The sequence below is a fragment of the Mesocricetus auratus genome, unplaced genomic scaffold, assembly GCF_017639785.1.
Source record: "Mesocricetus auratus isolate SY011 unplaced genomic scaffold, BCM_Maur_2.0 Super-Scaffold_100006, whole genome shotgun sequence".
In the NCBI taxonomy this organism is placed as follows: Eukaryota; Metazoa; Chordata; class Mammalia; order Rodentia; family Cricetidae; genus Mesocricetus; species Mesocricetus auratus.
Window position 1 is genome coordinate 80846886 of NW_024429190.1, and position 21232 is coordinate 80868117.

The 21232-nt window shown below is 39.5% G+C and overlaps 1 protein-coding gene and 1 pseudogene across 11 annotated transcripts in view; one reads left to right on the plus strand and one right to left on the minus strand.

The window, feature by feature from the left end:
- Fhit (fragile histidine triad diadenosine triphosphatase) overlaps positions 1–21232 on the minus strand; it is a 1472699-nt gene that overhangs the window by 656320 nt on the left and 795147 nt on the right. The gene's annotated exons all lie outside the window — the stretch shown is intronic.
- LOC121140910 lies at positions 12211–13092 on the plus strand (annotated as a pseudogene).

A 21232-nucleotide genomic window follows, 5' to 3' on the forward strand; every position in this document is an offset into this window, starting at 1 on the left:
ACTGTAGACCAGGCTGGCTTACAACTCACAGAAATCCACCTGCCTCTGCCTCCCAACTATTGTGAATAAAAGCCTGTGTTACCACACCCCAAAAGGCCTTCTTAGTGATATTAAGAACTGCCTTTTTATGTACTCTCACATATATGGATTTTAGACATAGATCTTGGGAGTGCCAGCCTACAATCCCATGGCCAGAGAGTCTGGGAAACAGAACCTTCGTTCAGTGACTGATGGAAGCAGAGGCAGATTCCCATAGCTAAACACTGAACTGAACTCAAGGAATCCAGTGACAGAGAGGGAGGACTGATGACCAAAGGGGTTAAGACTGGGCTGGTTTAACCCCCAGAAACAGCTGACCTGACAAGGGTTAGCTCTTGAATCCCAGACTGATGCCTGGGAATCCAGCATGGGACTGATCAAGACCCCCTGAATGGGGATGTCAGTGAGGAGGCCTAGGTAATATATTGAGCCTTGGGTAGTAGATCAGTATTTATCCCGGGTATACAAATGGACCTTGGGCACCCATCCAACAATGAGAGATGCACTCTCACCCTGGATTCTTGGGGGAGGGTCTAGGCCCTGCCCTGGATGAAATGACAGAATATGGACACCCCCATGGAGGGCCTCACTCTCCCTGGGGAAATGAGGGGATATTAGAGGGGATGGTGGGAGGGTGTGGGAGGAGGGGAGGGAAACCTGGAATTGACATGTGAAGCAACCTTATTTCTAATTTAAATTTAAATTTGAAAATAAAAAAGAACTGCCTTTTTGAGCCTGAAACATTCATTTACCCCACTTGAACGTAAAGAATCACTTTCATTGTGACAGCTACTGCTACATGACACCAGGGAGGCTTATCCTATGACTATTCTCTGTCCCTCTAATATGGGGGTACAGAGAAAGCCAATGTGCTATAGGAGAATGGGTAGGGGAATAATCTTCTTGCTTCTGGTAGTCTATGAGGGAGGTACAAAGAGAAGAAAAAATAAAACATACAATGACGGTTCTTTTGTGCTTCAAAATAAGAGAGTGTTGAAAGAAAATCATTTCTATACCTGGTAAAAATAATCATTATTGCCAAGGACATTTCTGATGAGAAAATAAGCGAGGATTAAATCACAAGTGCTAAGTGAAAGAAGCCTAAGTACAAATGGAGCTAGCGCTTTGTAACTCCATTTACATGAAACATCCAAAATAGATACACCCACAGAGAACACAACAGGCAGATGCCTGGGGCTGGAACTAGGTAAGAAACTGCTTGTTGAATGAGAAGCATCACTGTGCAATGATGGGAAAGTTTAGCAAGGGCACAGAAGAGAGTTGTGTCATGTCATAAATTGCTACATTCTAATAATGAAATTCTACTTGGTGAGATTTATTTCACTACATCACTTAAATTTTAGAAGGAAAAGGAGCCAGGTGGTACCAGCCTGCAATGCAAACACCAGCAAGGCTAGGGCAAATGGACTGAGGGTTGGAAGGTAAGCGAGGCAACATAATGAGGCACTGTCTAACACACAGAAATGGGTGATGCTCCATTCCAGAACACAAGCAAATGGACTTTTCACTTTCCCTCAGACACTTACAGAGCTTCTATGAAAGAAGAACACACCATCTTCCTCATACTTGGGCTTTATTCTGGGAAGCGGGTGGGGGAGCTTTGTTTATATCTTGTTTTCCATTCTTCACAACATCACATATAGAAATGTTCCAGGGAAACAATGAACTACCTTCCCATAGCTGTGACAGGAGGGTAATTAGTTTCCATACCAGCCTGGACTACAGAGCTCAGCCTTCACACGCACACACACACACACATGCGCACACACGCACACACCACTGCAATTGCAGGAAATAAAGAAGTAATATTAATTTGGAGGCAGAGCTCGGGTTGCCATTTGTGTTAGCTTGGTATCTTTGAGTAGTATACATGGAGTCCAGGATAGACATGTGGGGATAACTGAGGCAAAGAAGCAGAAGTAGGAAGGGAAAGCTTCTGGACAAGATCACTGCCCTGCCATGGGGAAAAGAGAAAGCATGGCAGATTTAGTCCGGTCAGAGGATGGTTCCAAGAAAGGGCTGGACCAGCAGGTGAAGAGGTGGAGAGAAGGTGTGTACTAAAGCATGGTCGGCATGACATGATGTTAGATCCAGCACCAGACCACTGGGTTCTACAGCCAACTCCTAAAACAAGAGACCTAGGTGGCACATACTCTTGGCACCATCTTGATATATGCTTTAACATCTATACCGTAGCTCCGGTAGCTATCAGTCTTTGAATTGAAAAGTATGGCTAATTGAAACCTGAGGATGTCTGCCTATTTTATTTGAGACAATTTCTGGAATCTTCTCTTAAATCTTTTAGGGTCATTGCAAGGAAGGACCAAGAAGTAGGATAAAGACATGTGACAGCTAGCAGCCACACTCACAATTATAGCATTAGATGAGAAAGTAGAAGCCACGGATAAGATCTGCAGATAGCAAGCCAGATCCTGAGTAGGAAGAGGAGGAACATCGACTGTTAGAACTTTGACAAAGAAATGCATACCCTTGCTTATTGCCTGTCAAGCAGCGAGGCCATTCATAGACTTGTCGGTGCTATACCATTCCTTCAAAAGAGCTACAAACCTGTTCTGAGAACATACTGTAATTTGTACATGGTGCTTTTGTGCAATTGCAATTTCTTGTGAAGTTTAAGATAATACTTCTTCAGAAATCATGTATGTGGTATGTTAGAAAATACAGATTACTATAGAATCAAATAAATCAAAATTTCATAGAAAAAATCAGGTACCTAGAATTGATCTGATTTCATGAAAGTTAAGTAAGAAAATTATTTACAAGCAATATTGGTGGAAATAATCTATATTCTGGGGGGCAAGAATCAGTGAAGCTTTTATATGCTTCCCCAAAGGCTTTAAAATGACACAAATAAGAAGCAGTTTATATGTTATATATGTTTACACACATATATAGGAGAATTTTAATCATAAGAAAGTCTAAAAGGGGCAAAAACTATACAATGGAAGAAAACTGTATCATATCCAGAGAGCTTCACAAAAGGAAATGCTAGTGTATCTATTTGGTGGCAGACAACCAGACAACTGGTCCTTTTATAACAATATATACTTTTTAGGGGTGGGGGGTTGTTGCTGCAATAATTTGCTTTGCAAGACCTAAGCAGCCTAAGCGCAAAGTACATCTTAGCGTGCTTCATCTATATCAAAGAATAGTTTCCTGTCATCGCAGCTCCTGGCTTAAAAATCTCAGCTTAGTAGACAAAGCATCTTGCCTCCTCTTCCCTTCCCTTCTCTCGCCTCCCTGTGCTCTCCTGCCTCTGCTGGTTTCTTTGCTGTGGTCCTCTCTTGTCTTAGAATGACTGCTCCCTTTCTGCCTCCTCAGCTCTTAGAATGGAGCATCACCTTCTGATGAAGTGTGAGCTCAAGGGAACACAGCTGAATACCAGCTGCCTGCGAGTCACTGTGACCACCAAGAGAAAGTGTCTCCTGACTCACACTCCTGGGATTCAGAGGGTAGAAACACCACGTTCCTGGTCAGTGGGCAGTCTAGCAGTCACATACACAATGAAGCAATCAGAGCAGGTGAGCAGGTGAATATCCCCTTTCAGAGGATAAATTACCTTTTTCCTGGAAAATGATTATTGGCTGACAATGAAGTAGTAATTTGCCTCCTTCCAGCTCATAATAAACAAAAATACAAAGTAGGATGCCATTTTCAATAGCCACATGGGTGATTGTAATCACCTTTTAGTCTTGAAGTCAGTTGCTACCTCATCAGCTATGATACATAATACTTTCTTATTTTTTTAATGTCTTGCAAAAGGAGAGGTTTCTGTGAGACTCGGCTTGACAAACTGTCTAAAGTGTCACCTATTACTGAATTCCACAGAGTTTAAAGTTTCTTTTGCAAAAAATCCATTTTGTAGTTCACCATACCCTCTCACTGCCCACATTCAAGAACTAGTCTGAGACAGTTCATTCTATTACAGAAAGAGAACAAAAGGAATGCATTACATAAGTGAGACATGATGGAGCTGGCTGGACAATGCCAGTGCTCTGGATGAGAGAGATGCTCCTTAGGTGACAATGGCTGTTGTAGTGGGTCACATGATTACATAAAAGCCATCTCCAAGACAGGAGTTGCAACAGAGTTCCGCATTAATTGGAATTCAACAGGATGGGAATTCAAGTGTTGTTTTTAAAATGTTGAGTCAGGGAATGGGAAGGGGACCACTGCCATGGGGTCATAGAAAAGAGAGGAGACAGAAAGACTGTGGCCAGAAACAGGGAACAGACAACCATGACACCACAAACTGCACAGGAGACTGGCCAAGCACAGGGCTGGAGAGGACCGATTTTGTACAAAGGTAATGTACCATGACATTACCTAAAGAGGATATTCAATGCTATAAGGTTCACTCCTACAATTACCCTCTGCTATTCTCATGCCACCAAAACCAAGAAGCAAACAAAACACATTAACAACAGCAACAACAAAACCTGTTAGAAAGAAGGACTTGGGGACTGATGAGCCTGGGATTCCATTAGAGCAGTGAACCAACCTCGGTCTTTAAAAAGCAGTAACTGTCAACATTTAACATGAGGGAATTTCATTTATCATTTTCCAAAACAAAACAACAACGAAAAACCCAGATGAATGTTTCATTGGTGAGAGAAAAGGAAGAGCGAGAGGGTAGTGAAGGGAGAAAGAGAGATATAAGGAGGAGAGAAAGATTAGGCTTGGCTTCCCCATGGCTGCATAGCAACCGCTGCCTTCACAAAGGGCCGGGGTTAACAGTTCACAGCCTACTCCACACTCCACTGCCTGTCACCAGATCAATCCAATCATTCACATGGCCTGCCTGCCCTGATTCAGGGAGCTCTTGCTAGTACAAGATTTGATGTATTCACCACTCAAGATAGATACAGAGACAGAGACATAGATATCTTCTGTTGTAGTTAGTTTTTGCCTTGCTTAAACCACTTTTAGTGACTCCCTTAGTTCTGTATGTTGGGATTAAATGTAAGTCAGTCTGCAGTATGTAGTGATTTTTCTCCTGGTTTCCTGTACATGAAAGGCAGGTGAGCTGGTATTTTGAGGCCAGATGCATCAGCACACTTGTGAGCCTACACCCTGTGGTAAGTAAAGACTTACCAGGACAGAGCTTTAGATTAAGCTCTTGCACTAGACTCCGTATGAGCACAGGGAAAATCAAGATAGTTGGACTCATGCTCAGGTCCCCTATGAGGGTGGGGCTAACCTGGAAACACCTGACCTGGGGTAAACCAGTATTAGTGAGAGGCCACACGTCCAGGAGACCAGGCCTACTGATAAGGACCCTGAGTCACTGAACACCAAGGAATGAACACATTCTTTCCTGTTATCACTCTTATAAGGAAGTAACTCTAAAATGTGCAATAACATTTATATTCATGTTTTTTTTCTGTTTTCTTAAACCCTTTATGAGGATTAAATCAACTATTTCTGCTCAGGCCTTGACAACCTTCCTACTAATGGAAAGGAATGAAGGGGAACTGATTCAGAGATTGGAAGTTAGATAAAGCCAGCAAAGATTTTTACATTAAATTGTTATAAGTTTGTTTGCTTGTTTGTTTACTTGCTTGGGTTTTTTGCTGTTGACACTGGCTAAATATTTCTTTAGAAACAGAATCTGAACATGTAACTCAGGCAAGCCTAAAATGTACCATCCTATTACCTCATCGCTACATCCAGCTTCATGAAAATCACTTACTTCAGATTTTCAGACTCATTTTCCTTTGACTTTTGGTTAGGTTCAGGCCATGAGAGTCATCAGAAACAAGATGGGGGCAGGAAGGAGATGGAGAAGGAATTGCTCCTTTTCTGTGACCTTCTTGGAACCTCTTAGTAAATGTCAGCCCTCAGATGGCTTTCCTGACATTCTAGTCTCCAGGTTTTCAGGAGCCTGGCTTCCCTACACATAGTCTCCAGTGTTTCTCCACAGTTTCAGCACTCTTGACCCTACTGGTATTTTCTGAATCTTTACCTGGCTAATGGTGTGGCTCAGTGGTAGCCTGCTTGCTCAGCATGGAGGAAGCCCTTTATCACTGCACAAATGATACACAACTAAATAACATCACTGTTACTAATGAAAACTCGTTCTCTTAAATCCTTTGTTCTGTGTCTCTCAACAGGACCCTCCCTGACAAATCAGGAATTTGTGTACAAGGGTGGCTGGATAGAAAAGACAAAGGGAATTGATAAGTAACAAAGATTTCAAATGAGTCTTGCAAAAGATTTTAGATAAGCACAATGCCGCAGATTGGCCTTCAAGGCTTGCTGGCCTCAATCAGATATTCAAGTGGCTGAGTGCTGTGGGCCACCTCTTCTCTGAAGCCCTTCATTTCATATATAATTAGAAATGTGCCAGTCTGTGATGATGGCAACCTTCAGAATGGTCAGTCCATCATTTCCCCATCCCTCACTACAGACACAAATGCCTCCTGATTACTAAGAACCTTATTAAGATGCTATTGTTTCCCACATCACTCCGACTCCTCCTAGCCCCTGATCTTTATCATCTTGCATTCTACTTAAAGAAGGGTTTTCAGAGAAAAAAGAAAATTCCTGGACACCCACATCAGGCTGTATTCAAAACAGTGGTATAGTGCATCTGGTCTTGTCACTCACAGGCTTTGTTTTCCTGTCTAAATCTAAGAATAACTTGCAATCAGTTGCAAAAAGGAGAGGAAGTTTTCCAAAGAGCACACATGCGACAGAAGTCAAGCATGGGGTGAAGTACAACACTGCAAGTCTGGTTGGACTCTCCTGTCGCCTCCATTTAACTTGTTCAATATTTTTGACCATGGCATTCATTGTTATAAATATTAAGTATAGCTACTATCTGTCAAAACTATTTAGGCAGATATTGTCCCTTAAAGAGGACATCAGTTCTACAAACTGTCCAAGTCCTCTCCCGGTTAAGATGGGGGGAAGCTGTATTCGCAAAAATGATTAGCAATTTACACCACCCACCAAATCTCTGTTCCTATAATACTATGCAGAATATTTCTGACAGATTCCCATCTCCAAATAATCTAAGTTTCAGATTAAAACACTTGGTTTAGAAGAGACAATATTTTACCTTTAATAAAATACCATGAGTCCCGGTAACTAAAAAAAGACTAAAACAAAAGCACACTTCAATTCCCTAAAGGCTTAGGAATTAGTCACTGACTCTTCACTGTTAAGCACAGTACATGGTATGGAGAAGATGCTCAATTCATGGAATGAAAAGAATGGCTCTGTGGCCCAGTGTCTTGGCAAATGTCACCCTCTGTCATAGTGACACTTGGAACAATTACCTGCTTTCAAGGCCCACCTTTGTTTAAGGAAGTCATCCCAGAGTACTGTTCTGATTTTGCAGGCATCTACAGTACCATCAAGGGTTTGGAGAGGATCCCTGCTTCAGCACACAAAGGAAAAGCTCTCATCTACAGAGAGCATAATGGAAGCCTGCTGCTAAGACTTCCTCAAGAGCTACTTACTTCCTTTCAAAACAAAGGCAGACAAAGATGGAAAGGAAGCACTGTAGTGACCGGTGTGAGAAAGCAGAATTATAGCCACAGAACCTGGCAAAGAAGGAAAGCAGTGGGAAGGGAAGTCTTCAGGCAACCTGGCGATGCTTGGATTTGCTTTCACAGATCCTGACCTATGTAGCATTTAATGCCCAATATTGAGACTCATCCAGTGACAGCTCATCTGTGACTAGACCAGATGAGCACTGGGACTTAAGCTTCTCTGGCAGTAATTTCATATCCCATGCTAAAAAGTGAGGTGGACAGCTGCAGAGGCCTCGGGGAGCAAGGACGAAGGACTACACTTATCGATCCACATGGTGGCAAGTGGTTCTTTAGAGAGTGATATCTAAAGACTGGTGTTGGCAATCTACCTGCTCAAGAATATTAAATGCACAAAATCAATAAAAGTGAATTAAAAGTATTTTACACTACCCCAGTTTACTGCTTTTAAAATGTGTCTTGGATAACTATTTCTTCTGATAAAGCAAATAACGTAGAACAGGGCTCATTTGGGGGCTATTTTTAAAAGATTACAGAGAAGCAATTTAAATTGTTAAACTCTACTTAAGAAAAGAATGATGACCAAACTCAGAGCTCCACAGGCAACATCAAAAATCCCAGCAGTGACAAAGCTGAGACTATTTACCAAGCAAAATGACCTTCAGCTTTTAGAACAACAAAATGGATTCACAATTGCCAGTTCTGACCCTAAGTATCTATAGAGAGTTCACAACATAAAGAACCAACCACAAATGTGCATTTTTATGATCAGGGGCCAAAAATGACAAATTCCTTTTGGAATTTGTACTTAAAGTTGTATGATGATATGGCAGAACCCAAGAGCATCTTCCTGACAAAGAAAAAATGATTATAATTTTAAGACAATGATCGAAGCATTGGTGACTCTCCTTTAACTGATTCAGGTGTTCTAGTGTTAGACTTTTACAAACAGCCCTTTGTTACCCTCAATATAAAGTGGTGTCACACTGCCATTCTGCATGACTGCGACCAGAGGCAGGCTTCACTGAGCTAAGACCAGGTCTTTCCTCTGCATTTCCAGTACCCGAGTGCTGTGGCTTTTAGGAAGACTTTTGTTGAATGTTGGGGCTGTGTTGTATACTGCCAGTATGAAGTACTTCTTGCTGCTATAACAAAATACCTGACGCAATCAACTTAAGGAACAAATAGAAGTCTTATTCTGGCTCCTAGACTGTTGTTCCATTCAAGGCAGAGAAGGCACAGCAGTCAGAACATGAATGGTTGCCCACATTGCATTCTAATCAGGAAACAGAGACAGGTGACTATGGGCACTTTGCTTGTTTTCTTCTTTTCATTAACTCTGAGGCCCAAATCCTTGCCCACCATGTGTGTGTGTGTGTGTGTGTGTGTGTGTGTGTGTGTGTGTGTGTTTCCATCCAACTAAGTAGGCCAATGTTCCTTGTCTCCACCCTCATTCTTACAGGTATATCTACTGATCTTAGGAAATCTTTTTTACTGTCAGAGTGGGAAATGGAGTTTATACAAAATAAGTAGAAGACCAAAATGGTGCCAAACCATACATAGGCAAGTCTTCTGAAATTTATCAATAGTGGTAAGGTGGAAAGACATTGGTTTAGACTGTCTCCAGCCAAAGATGGCACCTTCAGCACTCCAAACCTAGAAATAATGGCAACAAAGGTGGCCATGTTGCAGTTTTTAAATGGTGAGAGTTAAGACAACAAACACAAAACTCTCCAAGACTGGCTTAGTAGAAACTGTCATTTCATATCCAAAGCCAACATCAACATGAACACATTACCGATGTCCTAAAAGCTGGTGGTTATTATTGAGCATGCCCTGGTACTCAGGATATGCTCAGGAAAGATACATATTGGCATATTACTGTTTATTAAGTAGACACATAGAGAAAGCACAAAGGCATAAAAAGTGTACTCCATGGCATAATGTTCATACCCACAAGTCAAAGTCGTTTTATCCTGTTAATGTTTTCTCATAAAAAGTTCCTGATTGTAAGAACCAGGAGGTCCTGCATGAAAACTCAACTGTGTTTTAGCCTTCTCTTTGCACAAAATCCAATAAAACAAGGCATGGCTGAAACACATTACTGCAGCCTGGGCAGACCGCTGGAGCCAGCGCCTCCACTAATTCTGTCCTACAGCTTGCAGGAGAGTGAAAAAGAAACACAGAGGCTCCCATAAATCAATTTTCTTTACTAGCTTCCTTTCTTTATCATTTATTGTTACTATAAGTTTTGTGGACCACGTTAATCATTTTCAGTTAAAGATCAATTTCAATATGTGCTTTCAATCCAAAGTAATTTTCAAATAACTGTGAAGAAGGCAGGTTCTCGAGAAAGAGGTGGAAGTAAATACACCTGTGTATCCGTGCCCAGTGTCCATGTCACACTGCTCCCAGTTTCTCATGGAAGTGACCAAAAATGTTGTTGCTGTTCTCTATCGTTAGCAACTGCTTAGTTAACATGTGTTCCAGACAAGACCCCCCGCCTCCCCGTCTCTGTCTTTCTCTCAAGTTAAATTCTTGATTAAAATATCTCAAAGAACAAAAAGAACTGAGACATAGTTTGAATGATGGTGTCCTCACAAGGCTTTTAATAGCATGCTCCTATTGACAGCTTCTAGTCCATCCTGCTAACAGTCCATCCCCAAATATCACTCTCCTATTCCCTTAATTGACACCAAATCAACAACCAATTTTATTCCTCCCTCCCCTCCCTCCCTCCTTCTTTCCTTCCTCTCTCCCTCCTACCCTTCCTTCCTTTCTTCTTTCTGCTTAAGGTAGATGTAGTCTATTTGTATCTCTATTTGCATATACTTAGGCAATCTTGTTACTGGCAAAGCACCAGATTACTATTAAAATCACACTACTGACACAAATTTGGAGCCTATCTGTCCCTCTTTTATTTAACTACTAACCCACTTTGCATTTTAATTCTTGGCTCTGTAGAAAATTACATTGAAGAGGATTAACAATTTGAGATGCTAGGAGGGTGTCACAGTTACTGCTTTATCCTACACACCAGTTTACTTGCAAAGGCCGGCCAAGTAATCCTATCTTTTGAAGAAAGTCCCTTTAAATGTAACTGAACTGAAACTAAGAAAATTCCTGTCACTTCTGAGTTAAGGAAAGCAGTCAAGTTCAGGTAATGTTCCTGGAGATAGATAGATAGATAGATAGATAGATAGATAGATAGATAGATAGAACTGTGTAAATAAGCACTAACATACATGTAATAGCAACCCTGTACCCCTAAGCTTCTCTTTCCCTTGGTGAGATTTTGATTGATATAAACTGAAGAATTTCACAGAAGCAGCCCTGAGACATGCTGAACTTGCTATGAGTTGACCATTCTTCTACTCTCAAACATTGGTCCCAGGCCAAACAAAGGGACTTCCAGTGACAGCACATGCCTTGCTTTAAAGAGCACTAAAAGAACTTTCCTCGTGTCTTTTCGACAGCATCTCCCTGCAGTATACTGCACACTTATTCTAGAAACATTGACTTCAAATAAGCCTACCTTGGTTTCATTCTAAGCCATTGTGTTCAATTCAACTAAATATCTCAGACATGCTGTCAAGTGGCAACACAGGTTCCTCCACTGAGAATGAGTTAAAAATGAGGGCAAATCTAACTTCCAGACCTGAGCATTTTACTCCAAATAAGTTCCATCTTCAAACTGCTCCTGTAATTCTCAATTCTCACTTGCAGACAGTATTAAATGGTAGCTCCATCTAATAGAAAATGCATAGCCTACAAGTCTACTACATGTAAAATCCAATGAATCAGAATATATAAAAAGAAGAACATTTGAAGATCTTTAAGGATCAAAGGCAGAAAACGGTTCAAGGAAAAGTCACAATGTGATGGAACATAAAGAGATTAAGCCAGGCAAGCCAGTGGAAGAAAAGAGAGGCCGAGGGCTGAGATGAGAGATAACTGATAATAGAAAGTGAAGGTCAGCCATCTGGGCCAAATGATCATCTCTTTATCAATTTGGCATTTCCTAAGATCTAATGGTGTTATTGATACTATATAAATTGGAAAAATTATATGGCTTTAATATTGATTCAGTTCTACCTTGGCATATGACCTCAGAGGGAAGATCAATTCCCATTATCAGAGTACTGGCTGGAAAAAAGTTTTATATATAAATATATATATATAAACATATATATATATGGTATCCATCTTTCAGAAAACAAGATATTTCACTATTAAAACAAATAAGCAACATATTAACATCAAAATATATATTAATAATATAAAACCTCCAGTTTTTACAACAAAGCATTGCATTTATTAATCCTAGCCACTCCTGTACAATACTAAACTTGTATTTTTCCAGCTTTTCTTCTCAATGTATATATGAAAGACTATAAAGAATATTCACTGTTTTGAAACAAACAGAGGTAATCCATCAGTTTAACAGATCAAAGAGCATTAAAAATGAAGCAAACTTCTAAATTCAACTTCAAATCATAGAAATCTCAACAACAACAACAACAAAAAACAACAGGAAAAATGCCATTTTAACTCTTTACAATTATATCTGGTGGGAAATAAATGGTAGAAAAGAAAAGTCAAGCACAGCAGATGTGAAAAGTTCCCTAGCTTATGGCCTTTGGTTACAGGGTGGCAACAGTGCTGTCTTCGACCATCCCAGATCCCGGCTCATCTGATACCAGTGGCCTCTACCATGCCGCCTAAGTTGGTCCCCAGTGAAATTAAAGTTGTGTGCCTGAGATACTCTCAAGGAAAGGTCAGTGCCACATCTGCCCTGGTTTCCAAGATAGGTTCCCTGGGTCTGCCTCAAAAAACAGTTGGTGATGACATTGCCAAGGCAACCTGTGTCTGGAAAAGTTTGATTACAGTGACATTACTCCAAACTGCCAGGTCCAGATGAGGTGTTGTCCTCTGTCTGATCATTAGAGCCCCCAAAGAGCCACCAAGAGACAGAAAGAAGCAGAGGAACACTAAACACTGTGGAACATCATATTCTAAGAGATTGTCAACATTGCCCAGCAGATGTGGCACTGGTGGTTGGTCAGAGAAGTTTCTGGAAACATTAAGGAGATCCTAACTACCCAAAACTCTGTTATCTGCAATGTCAATAACTGCTACCCTTGCGGCATCATAAATGACATCCACAGTGGTGCAGTGGAATGCCCAGCTTTTTAACGCAGTAAGAGAAAATATTTCAGTAAAACATCTGATTTAGAAAACAACAGGAAGGAAGGAAGGAAGGATGAGAGAGTGGGGAGGGAAAAAATGGCTCTAAAAGTCAGGTCAGGAAGCAATCCCATCCTTATAGGGAATTTTAAGAAAATACATATAGACAGCTAAAAGAAATCGTTAAAATAACAGATAAAAATGAAACAGAAAGCACAATAAAAGACCAAAGAGAGATTCTGCAGCTGTAGCATATAGTAAGAGGGAAAAAATTCAGTAGGGAGTTTTAATAGCAGACATAGTTATGTAGAAGAGAGAATTATCAGATGGTAAGGCAGGATGTGTAAAACCAGTCAGCTCAAGGAAAAAGAAGAAAGACTGAATGAAGATGAAGAAGGAATATAGGTTCTGTGCAGCAGCTCCACCACACACACACACACACACACACACACACACACACACACACACACACACACACAGAGTAAGGGAGTCCCCAAAGAAAACAGAGGGGACTATGTAATACTGTTTGAAGCAGTATTGTAGGAAAATGTCTCCAATCATTGGAGGCATATGGATTTTCTTTGAAAATATAAACAAAACAAATCTTCATTCAGAATAATTATAAATTAAGAAAGTTAAAATTGGAAAGATGAGATAACAGAAGTGATACCATAGAAATAGAACAGATCTTAGGATGTATCAACAATCATATGCTAGTAAATCAGATAGCCTAGGAGAAACGAGCAAATTCCTATCAACATACAACCTTCCAACTCTGAATAAAGAGACATCTGAGCAGACCTGTGGCAAATTAGGAGATGGCTCAATAATAAAAGAAATCCCAGGGCCAGATGGCTTGGCTGTAGAATCCTACAAAACTTTTGAAATTAATATTAACCTTTCTCAAACTGTTCCCAAAAGATAAAGTTCAGAGAATACTTCAAATTTTACTTTTACGAAGCCATCAGCAGCCTATTACCAAAGTGATACAAAGACAAGAGAGAGAAAAGATGGCAGATGAATTATTTGTGATAAATACAGATGGAAAAATCCTAAACAATGTAATAGAAAACTAAATTCAAAACACCAACATGCTAAAAGAATTGTATACCACAACTAAGCAAGATTCACCCCTGGGGGCTGGTGGTTCAGCAGTTCAAGCCTATACATCTCTTCCAGAAGGACCCAAGCTCAATTCCCAGCACCCATGGCAGGTGGCTCACAACTGCCTGTAGCTCCTGTTCCAGAGATTTTCCACCTCTGGCCTTTCCAGTGCCCACACACTTGTGGCATAGACTCACATATACACATGATGAAAAATAAATCTTTTCAAATCTGACTTATGGAATGGAGGTGTTATTCAGTTTATGCAAATCAATTTATCCTGTATTTCATATCATTTCAATAGATGCAGGAAAAGCACTAACAGAATTCAATATCCTTTCATGATTAAAAAATTCTTTCAATAAAGCACAATATACCCTGGAAAGAATATACCCCAAAACAGCAAAACAGATCTATGCCACTAACATCTTATAACTTCAGGAATGAGAGAATGGACACTCACATATCTGTTGAATATATATAATATTAGAAGTTTAGACCAGAGTAATTGGGGCTAGAGAGATGGCTCAGCAGTTACGAGCACTTGTTGCTCTTGCAGAGGACCTGGGTTGAATACCCAGCACCCATATGTTAAACCATCAATAACTCCAGTTCCAGGAGATCAAACCCCCTCTTCTGGCCCCTGATGACACCAGGCGAACTTGTGGTACACATGCAAATACATGCTCATACACATGAAATTATTTTAATTATTTTATTTAATTATTTTAATAAATCTAGATCAGAACATAAAAATGAAATGGGATTCAAAAGGAAAGTGAAAAGTGATTATTACTTCTGCTTGTTGATATTGTAATCTTACATTGCAATCCACCCAAAAACTGAACTGTAACTGGGTAGTGTTTTTTTTTGTTTTTTTTTGCCCATGGTTGTGGACACTTGGAAAACTGAGTCAAGAAGATTATAAATTCAAGTATAATATGAATGATATTGTCAAAACCTCATCTCAAATACAAATTAAAAACTGTTTTAACTGAGAATCAAATTAAATAATGCTACAGGTACAAAGCCATCCCACAATCTTAGCACCATTTATGTATATTAAGAATAAACTATGTGAAAAATAAATAATTCTAAATACAATAACAAAAATAATAAAATAAGAAGACAAAACACCAAACAATAGATTTACCCAATAAAGTAAAACATTTGAATTTTTAAAAGCTTAAAATTTGTAAAAGAAATTGTAGGTCACATAAATGTAGAGCAATGCTGTTGCGCAATAAATATTGTTAAGATATCCATTTACCCAACGTAATCTACAATTTCAATGAAATAATAACCAAAATCTCCAAGTCATTATTAATGGAAAAAATACTTTAAAATATATGCTGAATAACAAAAGACTACAGTCACACACATACACACGCACACACACACACACACACAAAAATAGATTACAAAATCTATTACAAAACAATAGTAATTAAAACAGCAAGGTACAGGTGCTAGGGTAGAAAATCAAGAGGTAAGTATAAGAAGTTTGGGGCAATTAATTTCTGTCAAAGCCTCTGTTCTTGGCTGTGATCTGTCGCCGTGATGAACACCACAATGGAAAGCAACCTGGACAGGAAAGGGTTTGTGTGGCTTACACTTGGATCACACTCCAGCACTGGGGGAAGTCAGGGCAGGAACTGGAAACAAGAACCTGGAGGCAGGAACTGAAGCAGAGTGAGTGGAGGGTGCTGCTTACCGACTGGTCTCATAAGGCTTGCTCAGCCTGCTTTCTTAGAGAACCCAGGACCATCATTTCCAGGGATGGCACCATCCACAATTGGTTGCCCCCCCACATCAATCTTTAATCAATAAAATGCCCCAAAACCTTGCCACAGACCAGTCTGGTTGGGTTATTTTCTCAAGTGAGGTTCCTTCTTTGGATAAAATTGGTACCAAGTTGACATACATAAATAAATAGGTTCCTTCTTCGGATATTACCATAATAAAGAAGAAAACAAATGAGTCACCAAAATACACAATCGAGAATAGACAGTCTCTTCAACAAAAGTGTGTGGAAACTGTATATCCATAATTAGAATGATGCAGCACCTCCTTACAATTCATAGTGAAATACCCCCATCAGGCTCCTGTGCTTGAATACCTGGTCTTCAGAGGTTGCTTTTGGGAAGGAGGGACCTCCAGGAGGTGGCATAAGTAGAGGAAGTGGGTAGCTGGGAAATATGTCTATGGGCTCCTGCTTGGCCATGGTTCCAGCCCAGGCCCTCTGCATCCTGACTGCTGTTCCTTGTAACAAGTACTTCATGTCAAGCTCCCATATCTACAAGTTCTATCTGCTCCTGTCATAATGGGGAGGGAAAATCAATCTTTCCCCTCTTATACTATTTCTATCCTAGTCAAGAGAAAAATAAATCCGGACCCACAGCATATCATTCCCAACAATCAAATAAAATTAAATAGATTGAGTACTGACATATAATATCTAACACTATGCATTTACTAGATGAGACAATAGCAAAACATGTTCCACCCCATTGATCTAAGGAAAAATGTCTTAGTTATTATGTCAAAACCATGAACAACAAAAGCAACAATGAATGAGTGGGATCTCATCCAAGCTGAGCAGCTTCTAAGAGCAAAGATAAAGCTAGTGAGGGGAAGAGACAATTCACAGATGGGAGGAAATATTTATAAAGTGTAGTTAAGATGAACAGTGATTGACCAAGCTATGTAAGAAGCTCACAGAAGGATGTAACCCAATCAACAATGATATTAAAAAGATAATCAATAAGGGTAGATTACATACATGCAAGCTTCTCCAAAGCAGGTACACCGATGAAGAACAGACACTTGAAAGCTCCCAGCATCACTGTCCACCAAGAGATGCAAATTGAAATGGCAAGGGGATATTGTCCATACTTACTAAATGGCTTATTCCCAAAAGACACTGGAAAATGTGGACAATGATGCCGAGAAGAGGGAAACCACACACACTATTGGGAAAAACCTGTTACTATAGTCACTTTGAAAACCATTGTGGAGGTTCCTTAGTAAACTTAAAATATAATACTATATGGAACACTAACCCACTTCTGTAGATACATTGAAAGGAAGTCAAAGGAACATGTGAAAGCCATACCTGCACTTATTACCCATTGTACAATGTTCTCAGTAGCTGAGACATGGAGGCTCTCAGTGTCCATCATCAGATGAATAGATAGGGAGAGTGTCTGTAATTTATATCATAGAATATTATGCACCCTTAAAAGGATTTACATATTGACATTTGTAACTTTATGGATGAATGTGTAGTAAAATAAGCCATCCATAGACAGACAAATGTACATAATTTCATTTATAGGTTAACTAACAAAATCAAGTTATTGAGGAAGCTATTATAATGGTTATTACCAAAGGCTAGGGAGGGATTAAATGGGGAAAGAGAAGATACTGTTCAAGATGTTGATCAAGATGCACAACATTTAAGTAAGACAGGGATAAGCGTTTGTGAGCTTTGCTGTGGGAATGGTGACTGTGAGAATACATTGTGTATTTCAGACAATGAATGTTTTCAACAACAGTATGTATGAGTAGTAGATTCATCAATCAGCCTGCAAGCATTCCATATTATGAATATGTATAGAAGCTTTATTCTATGTCTCATAAACATACCTAATTATTTTACAATCTAAAATAAAATTTTCAAATGAAAGCTAATTCAGAACACTTAGAATTTGCTATTTAGCTGAATGCATAAGTAAGAGTAGAGAGTGCAAACATGCCATTATATTTTCACATTGCATTTAACCATCAACATTTAAAGAGAGACAAGTAGCTATGACATTTCTAACATACCTAGGGAAAGCACTGAGCAGCTAACAGGAGATGCTCATAATGTAAATAGTGTAAAATAACTATAAGCTGAGAAGTTCTACACAGCAACAAAGAAGAGACAGTCTACACTAAGAAAAAAGAAGACATTGGCTGGCTACATTTTTATACTCAAGACTGGCATTTTATATTCAAGATTAACTTAATCCCCTCAAGTAATTATCAGTAAGTTGTCACAAAGCCTTGGAAAAAAACTGCAAGAAAGCATTTTAAATCCTATATTGGGAAAAGATAGATATCAACAGTTTTCAGATCACATTTTTATTTTTAAAAATAGGTGACATATGTAGAACACATTTTGCTAGGAACTCCTTTAAATATATATTGGCTACTATTCACAGAAGTGTATAAAAATAGTAGAGTCAATTTCTCATGTGTAAGATGAACATCATGGCTTGTATTTTATTTTACCAATACAACTTAGTTAGATAAATGATTGCCTTGGAAACACCATCAAGCAATGCAGAGTATTCAAGGTTCTAACATTAATTTTTCAAATATTAAGCAGTTTATCATAGAACCTCACCATTGCTAATGTGCACTACTTTTGCTTAGGGGATCTCTCCAAACACACTGCAAGACCTTTATCTTTTCAATATGAAGTAATGAGAGGGCAGACTCAAACGTTAGGTCCTTGTAAAATGCATCTACCATTCTTTCATACATTGATTCTAGAATGCAGAGGCAGAGGAGGAAACTTAAGTAATATGCCAGAGGCTATTCAGAGGGACCAAGAGCAGATGACAGGGTAATAATCTGCTCCATACACATACATCAAATGGGATGTTGTATTTTTATACAGTCATGAATGAATGTTATGGGCATAAGTTCCAAAGTACCCTGTAGTTTGTTGTGAATGCCAACATTCTTTATGAATTAGAAAAGTCTTCCACCAGCTCTGAAATCTGATGCACCAAGTTCCCCCAGCTTACTCCATATCACATTTGATTTCTATTAAGAAGGAAAGCTATTTGTCATTCTTGTTTCCACTTGAACATTATTAAAGAGCTCAGCATTTGCTGCAGAGGAAAACTGCACATTATTTTTCATGACCTTCTCTCCCCTGACTAAGAAAATAATCCACTTAATGTGTCCAGAAGGACAATAACCCTACTGCTACATGAGGGCAGTACTGACTTCTAGGGAACAGAGCCATTTACAAAAACACTGAGGAGGTTGCCAAACACTGTAGGGTTTATAAGGCCATTGGTAATTACTGTGTATAATGCATCCTGAACCCGCTGGAAGTGAGCTGGCTGAGCTTTCTGGATTGTGTCTTTCAGAAGAACACTGTTTATTTTCTACATAACAAATGACAGGGAAGGTGCTGTCTATTTTGTAGAAAAACTTAAGAGTATGCTTCAGGTTACACCAAAATGTGCCAGTCAGACATTATAAAAAGCAAAATCATTTCAATAAGGCTCATACAACTTATGAAGGCTATAGTTGTTTTGTTGCTCACATGTTTGAACATGGAGAAGTGGCAATGTTGAATTCTCTAGCACAGTGGTTCTCAACCTGTGGGCTGTGAACTCTTTGGGGTCAGGGTCACCTAAGACCATAGGAAAAGACAGACACTTACAGCATGATTCGTAACAGTAGAAAAATTACAGTTATGAAGTAGCAAGGAAATAACTTTATGGTTGGGGGTCACCACAACATGAGAAAATGTACTAAAGGGTCACAGCATTAGGAATGTTAAGAACCACTGCTCTAGTACAAGCTATTCTCAAAGTTGCTTGAGATGATTCCTAGGAAAAGGTAGAAAATATATTTTAATCATACTTTACAAGACCATCTTTGAACTTACCACTTCCCTATTGTTCTCTCTTACATGGGGGAAGTTATCATACCTTCATTATCTTTACCTTTGGAGCTCTAGCCAGGAATGTTTTTCAAAATAAAATAAACTTTTATTATTTCCTTATTGCAAATCCTGATAAGAGAGATTCAGGCATGCAGCAGCTTACATTTCAGACAGTACGCTAACAAGGATTTCTCAATCATGTGTGAGAAAAGATAAATAAGACCAGCTCCACATTAAGTCCCTAATGTATTTCACAAGCTACATCTCACTTTGCCTGCCAAGATTTATATATAGTTTGATGTGGCATTTACATGAAACTACCTCCCTCTACAGCTTTCCTATACTCTTCACTGTAATAACTTCAGTTGTATTCAATATCAGTCAAGAGTGGGCACCAAAAGAAACCAGGAAATCTCACATTATCCTTGTAGCCATACAAGAGTGAGTATCTCCATTTTATAGATGGACAAACCCTGTCTCATGGAAGATAAGAGTCTCACTCTTGTTTGTTCATGTGAGAATTTGCTTCTGAGTGTCATTTTTAGTGTAAAATGTCCTTTCTGATCCATGCACAAACACATATACACATATACACACAAATATACACACATATACACATACATGCAAGCACGTGCACACTCACATGTACATACATGCACATATGCACATCCAGGCATATGCACACTTACACACACATATACACACAGAAACACACACACACACACACACACACTGGACACTTGATTCCCAAATGATGGTATGCCTTTCAGAAGCCACAGAATCTTTGGGGCAGGAAGCATTGGCGGCATAGTAAGTTACTGGAGATAGACCTCTGAGGGTGACAGTCCAACCTTTTTTCCAGTCCTAATGGGCTAAGATGCAAGGCACTGCCATGTCACACTAAGTTAAAAGTGCCCAGAAGCCTTGCCTTCCTTCTGGTAATAGAAGAGTCCATACCTATTCCTACTCTGAAAGAATTGCAAACAATTCTCTCCATCCTTTAAGACAACATGATGAACAAAAGGAAGAGTGAAGGCACTAAGTAGAAGAGAGAGTCATCAATAAACAGAAGTTTGGGAACTATGCACATAAGCTGGGTGTTGAAGAAGAGTGTCAGACATGAGTGAACAGGAGATGAAGGAACAAGGGAACACTTTTAAGAAAGTAAGGGCAGAACCAGGCGATGACTTTCCTGACATTAGCTCCAGCAACAGGAGTAGCTCTCACAGAGCTGGCATGACTTGGCTAGCAGAGTTGAAGGTCTCACTGAAGATGTAGCATGCACCTTCCATTCCTAGCTGCCTGACCCTAATCTGCTACATGTTAGTTCCTCACTGAGAACACATTAGGTGAATTGCAGACTGGCTCTTCTGAAACTGAAATGCCTATAACGGTAAAGACATTGCCCCAGGATTTGAGAGCTACAGAACAAGTTAGCTGGAGAGAACTGCCTCTATTCACCCCACCTCTTCTCTCACTCATGTAGGTTGTAAGTTATTTCTATAAACTGGTGATAAATTAGTTATGAAACTGGTTGTGTGTGGTTGTCTACATCAATAATGAAACAACAAACAAGCAAAAAAAGATGAAGATCAGAAGAAATACAACCTCAGTCTCTTCCTATTAACTGATCATTCACTCACCCATTTGCTTAAATATTTATTTAATATCTGCCACACGCCAAGAA